The following is a 9598-nucleotide window of genomic DNA, read 5'->3' as shown; positions in this document are numbered from 1 at the left end:
GGAAGCGGAAAAGAAGAAAAACATAGCTAACCTAATAAAAAATAAAAGTGCATGTCATTAGTCCTCTTAATAATAATAATAATAATAATAATAATAATAATAATAATAATAATAATAATTCTTACAGCTGGATCTTGCAAAGCTAACGTACATCCCTCCATACCTGTCTCCCATAACTCCTTCAAACTTCATACAATAACCCATAAATCCTTGCACTCCTCCCACAAAGGAGAAAGGAAGACGAGAAGAAGGTCTCTTAGCTAGGGACTGTATGGTTCAAGGAATTAGGTAGATTATTTGGTATCCATTTTGGAATTAAATTTATCCTGTATTTGATTAAAGGTATTAGGTAAAACTAGTATTATTTTTATACAAGATATCGATATAGCTATCCTATATAGAAGATATATGGAATAAGTTCTCCGGGTTATAATCTCAGGATTATATTTTGAGATATTCTGATTTTGAACTTTATATTGAGTCCACACTATCCTTGCTGTTTATCTTAGCCCCGGGCGTTAGATACTGGTTACTGTTATTGCATGTCATTTATCTTTTGGTTGTTATGCTTCTGTTACTATTACGGTTTTTACTGGAGTTACTAATGAATTGTCTTTTCTTATTTTTTATTTCCGTCTTTCTGAGCCAAGGGTCTATCGGAAACAGCCTCACTGCCTTATCGGAGTAGGGGTAAGGTCTGTGTATACATTATCCTCCCCAGACCCCACTTTGTAGGATTTTATTGGGTAGTTATTGATGTTGTTGTTGTTGTTGTATATTCTGATTTTGAACCAGACGACCCCTTTAGCCCTTTCAATTCAAAATAATTCTAGAAATTAATTGGAAAGAAATCAAGAGTATGCAGCAAAATCGAACAATAAATCTTAGAAGAATTCCACTTTCATGCTTCATATTGCACTATATAATTATTAACTTTGTATGCGGCAAAATCAGAAGACTTGATTTCTCGCTGTCAAGTCATTTTGGAAGCATGCTTCGAGACCTCGAGGACGGGAGGCCACGACCGAGTTCCCGACCTCGGGGCTCGTCGGAGCCCGACTCAGAGAAAATGGAGACCGAAGCCAGGACAGAGGGGGAAGCTCCCAAGGCACACGGCTAAGTCTGACAGGGCCGGCCTATCTAGAGCCTATGCTGAGGCATCACGTCAAGCCATCCCATCTCCATACTTTGTAATTAATCTCCACATACTTGTAGCCAAGTCCCCCCTCCTATATAAAGGGGACTCACCCTACCTTGTAAAGGGATGATGTTGCTCCATTTCTCCACAAGTGCAATAATATCTCTCTCTCTCTTTTCTTTCTAACTTGCTCGTTCTCACTGGCCCGATGCCACTTTAATATCTATCGTTCTCTTACTTGTTCTTCACTATATTGCTCAATATCAGTCGTGAAGAGCCTTGCTTAATCGTATCCTTAATTGTTATCCCATTCCCGGCTGCCCCCGATAGCTCGAGCTCGACTCGAATCTCGATCCCGAGGTCCCCATCGACCGGTTCTGCATCCGGCCAACAGGCCCCTTCGGTTTGATTACTGCCTCGTTTAGCTTGCATTTCATCGTTAAACTTCATGTTCTCAGCATCATCTGCTCTAACAACTAGCTCGAGAATAGATCACGTATTTTTAGAATCTCATTTATAAATTTAATTGTTGTTATCATTTTCACGGAAAACAAAATTATATACATAGTGATAATAAAAAAATATAATATTATTAACTTGTTGTAATAAGTAAGTAACTTATTCCTGATTAGTAATAATTGTTACTTGTAATTATTATTTTTTGTGATCTCATATGCAAAAATTATTTACACAGTAAATATATATAGTTAGTGTGACAACCCAAAGGGGCATAACCGTAGTTCTTCCTTGTTCCGCGCTTCCGAGGCCTTCAAATCCTCGCTTTTAGTTGCCTCGATTTGCGTGCGCAGTTCGGGCGCATAGCCGGAAAGTTTTTATGTTAGAATATGTGAATTATGTGAAAACAATTTGATGGATTTTGATATTAAAATGCATAATGTTGACTTCGGTCAACATTTTGGGTAACGGACCCGGACCTATGATTCGATGGTCCCGGAGGGTCCGTAGAAAAATATGGGACTTGGGCGTGTGCCCGGAATCAAATTCCGAGGTCCCAAGCCCGAGAAATGAATTTTTGAAAGAAATTGTTTTCTGAAATTTGATATGAAAATTTGAAATGAAAAGGAGTTAGAAAATATAGGTATCGGGCTCGAATTTTGGTTCTGACGCCCGATACAAGTCTTAAATATGTGTTAAGAACTATCAGTAAAGTTTGGCTAAAAACGGACGTCATATGACGTGTTTCGGACTAAAAATGGAGAATTTGAGTTATGAAAGTTGAAGAAAGAAAATCGTGTGTTTGAGGCTTGATCCTAAGTATATGATGTTATTTTGGAGATTTGATCGCACGAGTAAGTCCGTAAGATGTTTTTAAGGTTGTGTGCATGTTTGGTTTGAGCCCCGAGGGCTCGGGTGAGTTTTGAATAGGGCCCGGGAGGTCTTGGACTTAAGAAAATGCAGGTTCAGGTGTTGCAGACACCAGCGCAGCCGCGGTCATTTCCGCGCGGTCCGCGCTGGAGCCGCGCGGCCGCGATGCCTTTCTGTGCGGTCCGCGTGGCTGAGTCTAAGGGCTAGGGTTTCAGGTTAACCAGCGCGGCCGCGCACCAAAACAGTGCGGTCCGCGCTGGAAGGGTTCAGAGAAGACCCAATTTTTCCCCCACTCGGCGCGGCCGCAACTCATTTTTGTGTGGTCCGCGCCAGGTCCTCAGAAAGGTATACAAGTTCGGAAAATCTCAGTCATTTTTCACTTTTCAAAAACCCAAAACCTAAGAAGCGATTTTCCAAACAACTTTTCTTCTCCAAAACGATTGGTAAGTGATTTCTAACTTAATTTCTTTATCCCTTAACATCTTTTAACATAATTTCAAATTCAAATCAAAGATTTTCAGGGGTGAAATTGGGTGTTTTGGGTAGAACCTAGGTTTTCTACAAATTGAGAAGTTGGACCTCAATTTGGGGTCCGATTTCAAAACAAATCATATATTTGGATTCATGGGGGAATGGGTAACTGGGTTTTGGTTCGAACCTCGAGTTTCGACCACGTGGGTCCGGGGGTGTTTTTGACCTTTTTGGGAAAAACCTTGTAAGAATTATTTTCATGCATTGGGAGTGATTCATTTAGTAATTATTAATGTGATTAAGCAACTTATGACTAGATTCGAGCGGATTGGTGGTGGAATCAAGAGGTAAAGCTATACTAGAAGCGTGAGTTGAGTTTGGAGCATTTGAGGTAAGTGTTTGTTCTAACTTCGGCTTGAGGGAATAGGATTAGGATGTTATCTGCTACTTGCTAATGTGGAGTATGGTGTATAGGCATGGTGACAGTTATCTATGCACCGGAGTCTAGCATGACTGTGAGTCTTAATTGCTTTTAATTCGAATAACATGACACAATCTCCTTGTTTATTTGATGCGTTTCATATAATGTGAATGGTTGAGGTAAAATTGTGGTTGGTGTACTTTTGGAGCGTTAGCTCGAACATGAATGTGTTAGTTGAGGAAGAATGGATTTAAAAAGAGAATATGTTGTGATTACTCCCTTGCCGGGATGTGTAGACCGATATATATACTCTCCCTTGTCGGGATATTTTGGGCTGTTAGTTGTACCCTTGCCGGGTTAGAGTGATATGTTGTTGATTTCCCCTAATGGGACTCTCCTTACAAAATCAGATGTTTCGAATTATATTATGGGATCGTGTGGCACGCCGTCCACTTATATATGATATTATGGGATCGTGTGGCATGTCGTCCACTTATATATGATATTATGGGATCGTGTGGCACGTCGTCCACTTATATATGATATTATGGGATCGTGTGGCACGCCGTCCACTTATATATGATATTATGGGATCGTGTGGCACGCTGTCCACTTATATATGATATTATGGGATCGCGTGGTACGCCGTCCACTATACATATATATATATATATCTTGGAAACCAGAGTTTCTTCTGTTTATTTCCGATATTTTATCTTTAGCTGTTACTCCCTGATAGGATGTTCCCCTCCCAGCTTTACTTGGTATTATTTTGTTATTGTTTTCTTGCACTCGTTAGATATATCTGTGCAGGTTACTTGTGGTAGGTCCTGTCTAGTACTTGTTGTACTGATGCTACACTCTGTGCATTTTTGTGCACAGATCAGGGAGCAGCTTACGGCCCGCAACAGTAGGACTTCTGGGAGCTATCTTCAGTCCAGGGACTCTCGAGGTAGCCTAGCTGGCGTTCGCAGGCCGAAGTCCCTTTCCATGTTTTTTTCGTTTGTTTATCTTGTATCAGACAAACATGATGTATTTTCCTTTCAGACATTGATTGTAGTATTCTGTAGTAGTCCGTGAGCTAGTGACACCAAACTTTGGGTAGTATTTTGGTTTAAACTTCCGCATTTTTTTTTATTATTAGTTGTTTTAAATTTGAAGTCTTCCGCCTAGATTTTGTCTCGTTTATTTTATTGTTGGAAAAAAGTAGGAAAAGTGTTGTATACATTCGGCTTGCCTAGCTCCGATAGTAGGCGCCATCATGACACCCGATGGTGAAAATCCGGGTCGTGACAAGTTGGTATCAGAGCACTAGTTTACTTAGGTCTCACAACTCACGGACAGCTCGGTAGAGTCTGAGGGATTGGTACGGAGACGTCTGTATTTATCCCGCAGAGGCTACTGAATTAGGAAAACTTCACTTTGTTCATTCGTGTCGTGCGATTCTGATTCTCAAGTATTGATCATCTTCCTACTCTGTTCTTTCGCAGATGGCGAGAACACGTGCTTCCTCTTCTACCGCGCAGCAGCTCGAGCCCCCAGCTCCTATCAGGGGCAGAGGGTGAGGCCGAGGCCGTGCCAGAGGCCGAGGCCGAGGCAGAGCTCAGCCCCGAGTAGCAGTCCCAGAGGTGGATCCTCGTACTGACTATGACGAGGAGGTTCCAGCTCCAGCAGCTCCAGTGGGCCCAGCTCAGGTCCCAGAGGGTTTCATAGCCACTCCAGTGCTTCAGGATGCTTTGGTCCGACTGGTAGGCTTTATGGAGGGCATTTCTAGGGCGGGTTTGCTTCCCGTAGCTCCAGCCACATCTCAGGCTGGGGGAGGAGTTCAGACTCCCGATAATCGTACTCCAGAGCCGGTAGCTCCTCAGGCTCAAGTTCCAGCAGTTCAGCCAGCCGTGGCAGTTCAGCCAGCCGTGGCAGTTCAGCCAGCTGTGGCAGCCCAGCCAGGTATTGCGGCTCAGTCCAGTGATGGTGCGGCTATGTCCGCAGATGCTTTGTGGAGGCTTGATCCTTTCACCAAGCTCTTCACTACTACATATAGTGGCACTCCCTCAGAGGATGCTCAGGATCTCATATTCAGCTGTCATGAGGTTCTATGGACTATGGGCATTGTAGAGACCAATGGGGTTGATTTCGCCACTTTTCGCCTGGCAGGATCCGCCAAGACTTGGTGGAGGGATTTCTGTTTAGCCAGGCCAGCAGGGTCGCCATCATTGACCTGGGATCAGTTTTTAGAGTTATTTCTGGGGAAGTTTCTTCCAGTTACTCAGCAAGATGCTCTTCGCAGGCAGTTTGAGCATCTCCAGCAGGGTCCTATGACGGTTACCCAGTATGAGACCCGGTTTATTGATCTCGCTCGTCATGCCATTGTGATACTCCCCACCAAGAGAGAGAGGGTGCGGAGGTTTGTTGATGGGTTGGCCCAGCCGATCCGTGTTCAGATGGCCATGAGTGCCGGTAGTGAGATTTCATTTCAGGAGGCGGCAAATGGTGCCCGCCGGATAGAGATGGCACTTGCTCAGGGAGGTGGTCATGGGTATGATAAGAGGCCCCGTCATTCTGGTAAATTCAGTGGTACCTAGTCTTGAGGTAGGGATTCTTATGGTAGAGGCCATCCTTCGAGGCCCTTTCAGTCAGCTCTCTAGGCTTCTAATGGTACACCAGGTGGTCGTGGTTCTCAGCTGCAGTATCCTGACCAGCAGCTCTTCAGTTCACCATCAGCACCTATCAGTGCACCACCACTCTGTTATTCTCAGCAACTGAGGGCTTGTTATACTTGCGGCGAGGTGAGTCACATTTCCAGATATTGCCCTCGCGCTTCCATCAGCTCGCAGTAGCAGGGTCCTCGCCCGATGATTTAGGCACCAGTTTCCCCACAGCCTGCCCAGCCAGCTAGAGGCGGGGGTAGAGGACATAGAGGTAGAGGTAGAGGTCTTAGAGGTGGATCTCCGACCGCTAGAGGTAGGGGTCAGCCAGCAGCAGATCGTCCCAGGGATATGATTCAGGAAAGTGGGGCCCATCCCCATTGTTATGCCTTGCCAGCCAGGCCAGAGGCTGAGTCATCAGATGCTGTGATTACAGGTACTATTCTGGTCTGTGATAGGGACGCTTCTGTGCTATTTGATCCCGGATCTACGTATTCATATGTGTCGTCCTATTTTTCACCATATGTGGTTATGCCTAGTGACTTGTTGAGTATTCCTATTTATGTGTCAACACCGGTGGGTGATTCTATTGTGGTCGACCAAGTTCATCGTTCTTGTATCGTAGTGTTTGGGGGTCATAAGACCCGTGTTGATTTGTTGCTTTTGGACATGGTCGACTTCGATGTTATATTGGGGATGGATTGGTTATCCCCGTACCATGCTATCTTGGATTGCCATGCCAAGACCGTGACCTTAGCCTTACTAGATTTACCCCGTTTAGAGTGGAGAGGGACTTCTGGTCATTGTACCTGCAGTGTTATCTCGTATGTGAAAGCTCGGCGTATGGTCGAGAAGGGATGTTTGGCCTACTTGGCGTATTTTCGCGATTCTAGCGCGGAGGCCCCTTCTATTGATTCTGTGCCCATTGTTCGGGAGTTTCCTGAGGTTTTCCCTTCAGACTTGCCGGGTATGTCGCCCGACAGGGATATCGACTTTTGTATTGATTTAGCCCCGGGCACTCAGCCCATTTCTATCCCGCCATATCGTATGGCCCTGCCGGAGTTGAAAGAGTTAAAGGAACAGCTGTAGGATTTCCTTGAGAAAGGTTTCATTAGACCCAGTGTTTCGCCTTGGGGTGTGGCGGTGTTGTTTGTTAAGAAAAAGGATGGTTCGATGAGAATGTGCATCGATTACCGACAATTGAACAAGGTTACAATTAGGAATAAGTATCCACTGCCGAGGATTGATGATTTATTCGACCAGCTTCAGGGTGCGAGGGTGTTCTTGAAGATAGATTTGAGATCCGGTTATCATCAGCTGAGGATTAGGGCGTCTGATGTCCCTAAGACAGCATTTCGTACTCGGTTTGGGCATTATGAATTTTTGGTCATGTCATTTGGGTTGACCAATGCCCCAGCAGCATTTATGGAATTGATGAACCGAGTGTTCAGGCCCTATCTGGATTTGTTCGTGATTGTTTTCATTGACGATATTCTGATATACTCCCGCAGTCAGAAGGAGCATCAGCAGCACCTCAGAGTGGTTCTTCAGACCCTGAAGGATAGTCAGTTGTATGCTAAGTTCTCAAAGTGCTAGTTTTGGTTGAGTTCGGTCGCATTCCTGGGTCATGTCGTATCAGCAGCAGGTATTCAGGTAGACCCGAAGAAGATAGAGGCAGTCAAGAACTAGCCTCGACCAGCTTCAACTACGGAGATTCGGAGTTTCCTAGGGTTAGCAGGTTACTACCGTCGGTTCATAGAGGGGTTTTCATCCATTGCAGCCCCTATGACCAGATTGACCCAGAAGGGTGCCCAGTTCAGGTGGTCGGACGAGTGTGAGGCGAGCTTTCAGAAGCTCAAGACGGCTCTGACTACGGCACCGGTATTGGTTTTGCCCACAGGTTCAGGGCCATATACGGTCTATTATGATGCGTCTCGTATTGGGCTTGGTGCAGTGTTGATGCAGGAAGGCAAAGTCATTGCCTATGCTTCGAGGCAGTTGAAGATCCACGAGAAGAAATATCCGGTTCATGATCTTGAGTTGGCAGCCATTGTTCATGCCTTGAAGATCTGGAGGCATTACTTATATGGCGTGACGTGTGAGGTTTACACTGATCACAAGAGTCTTCAGTATCTGTTCAAGCAGAAAGAGTTGAATTTGAGGCAGAGGAGGTGGTTAGAGTTGCTAAAGGATTATGATGTTACTATCTTATACCACCCGGGGAAGGCCAATGTGGTGGCCGATGCATTGAGCAGGAAGTCCGCCAGCATGGGTAGTCTTGCTTATATTCCAGTCAGCCAGAGATCGCTTGCTTTGGATGTTCAGGCCTTGGCCAATCGTCTTGTGAGGTTGGATATTTCTGAGCCTAGCAGAGTGTTAGCTTGCACGGTTGCTCGTTCCTCACTATTAGAGCGTATCCGCGAGCGGCAGTTTGAGGATCCCCATTTGTGTGTCTTGAGAGACACGGTGCAGCGTGGAGGTTCCAAGAAAGTAACCTTAGATAATGATGGTGTATTGAGATTGCAGGGCGAGTTTGTGTGCCCAATGTTGATGGGATTCGAGAGTTGATATTAGCGGAGGCCCACAGTTCTCGGTATTCTATTCACCCGGGCGCCGCGAAGATGTATCAGGATTTGAGGCAGCACTATTGGTGGCGTAAGATGAAGAAAGACATCGTTGTGCATGTGGCTCGGTGTTTGAATTGTCAGCAGGTTAAGTACGAGCATCAAAGACCTGGTGGTCTATTTCAGAGGATTGCACTTCCCAAGTGGAAGTGGGAGAGGATTACGATGGATTTCGTTACTGGACTTTCGATGACTCGGAAAAAGTTTGATGCAGTTTGGGTCATTGTTGATAGGCTGACCAAGTCAGCGCATTTTGTTCCTGTTGCAGCCAACCTATTCGTCCGAAAGGTTAGCCGAGATTTATATTAGGGAGATTGTTCGCCTACATGGGGTGACACTATCTATCATTTCGGATCAGGGTACGCAGTTTACCTCGCATTTCTGGAGAGCGGTTCAGCGAGAGTTGGGAACCCAGGTTGAGTTGAGTACAGCATTTCATCCCCAGACGGACGGTCAGTCCAAGAGGACTATTCAGATTCTTGAGGACATGCTCTGAGCCTGTGTCATTGATTTTGGAGGCTCGTGGGACCAGTTTTTGCCTTTAGCAGAGTTCGCCTACAACAACAGCTACCAGTCCAGCATTCAGATGGCTCCGTATGAGGCGTTGTATGGTAGGTGATGTCGGTCTCCAGTTGGATGGTTTGAGCCGGGAGAGGCTCGATTATTAGGTACGGATCTGGTTCAGGAGTCCTTGGACAAGGTCAGGATTATTCAGGATAGACTTCGTACAACTCAGTCCAGACAAAAGAGTTATGCAGACCGCAAGGTCAGAGATGTTGCTTTCATGGTTGGGGAGCAGGTATTGCTCCGTGTATCGCCTATGAAGGGCGTGATGAGATTTGGGAAGAAGGGCAAGCTCAACCCTAGGTTCATCAGTCCATTTGAGATTCTTGATTGTGTGAGAGAGGTGGCTTATAGACTTGCCTTGCCACCTAGCTTGTCAGCTGTGCATCTCGTGTTTCATGTATCTATG

This window comes from Nicotiana sylvestris, chromosome 3, assembly GCF_000393655.2.
Source record: "Nicotiana sylvestris chromosome 3, ASM39365v2, whole genome shotgun sequence".
NCBI classification, from domain to species: Eukaryota; Viridiplantae; Streptophyta; class Magnoliopsida; order Solanales; family Solanaceae; genus Nicotiana; species Nicotiana sylvestris.
The sequence above is the reverse complement of the archived record's forward strand: the minus strand, read 5'-3'. Positions refer to the sequence as shown.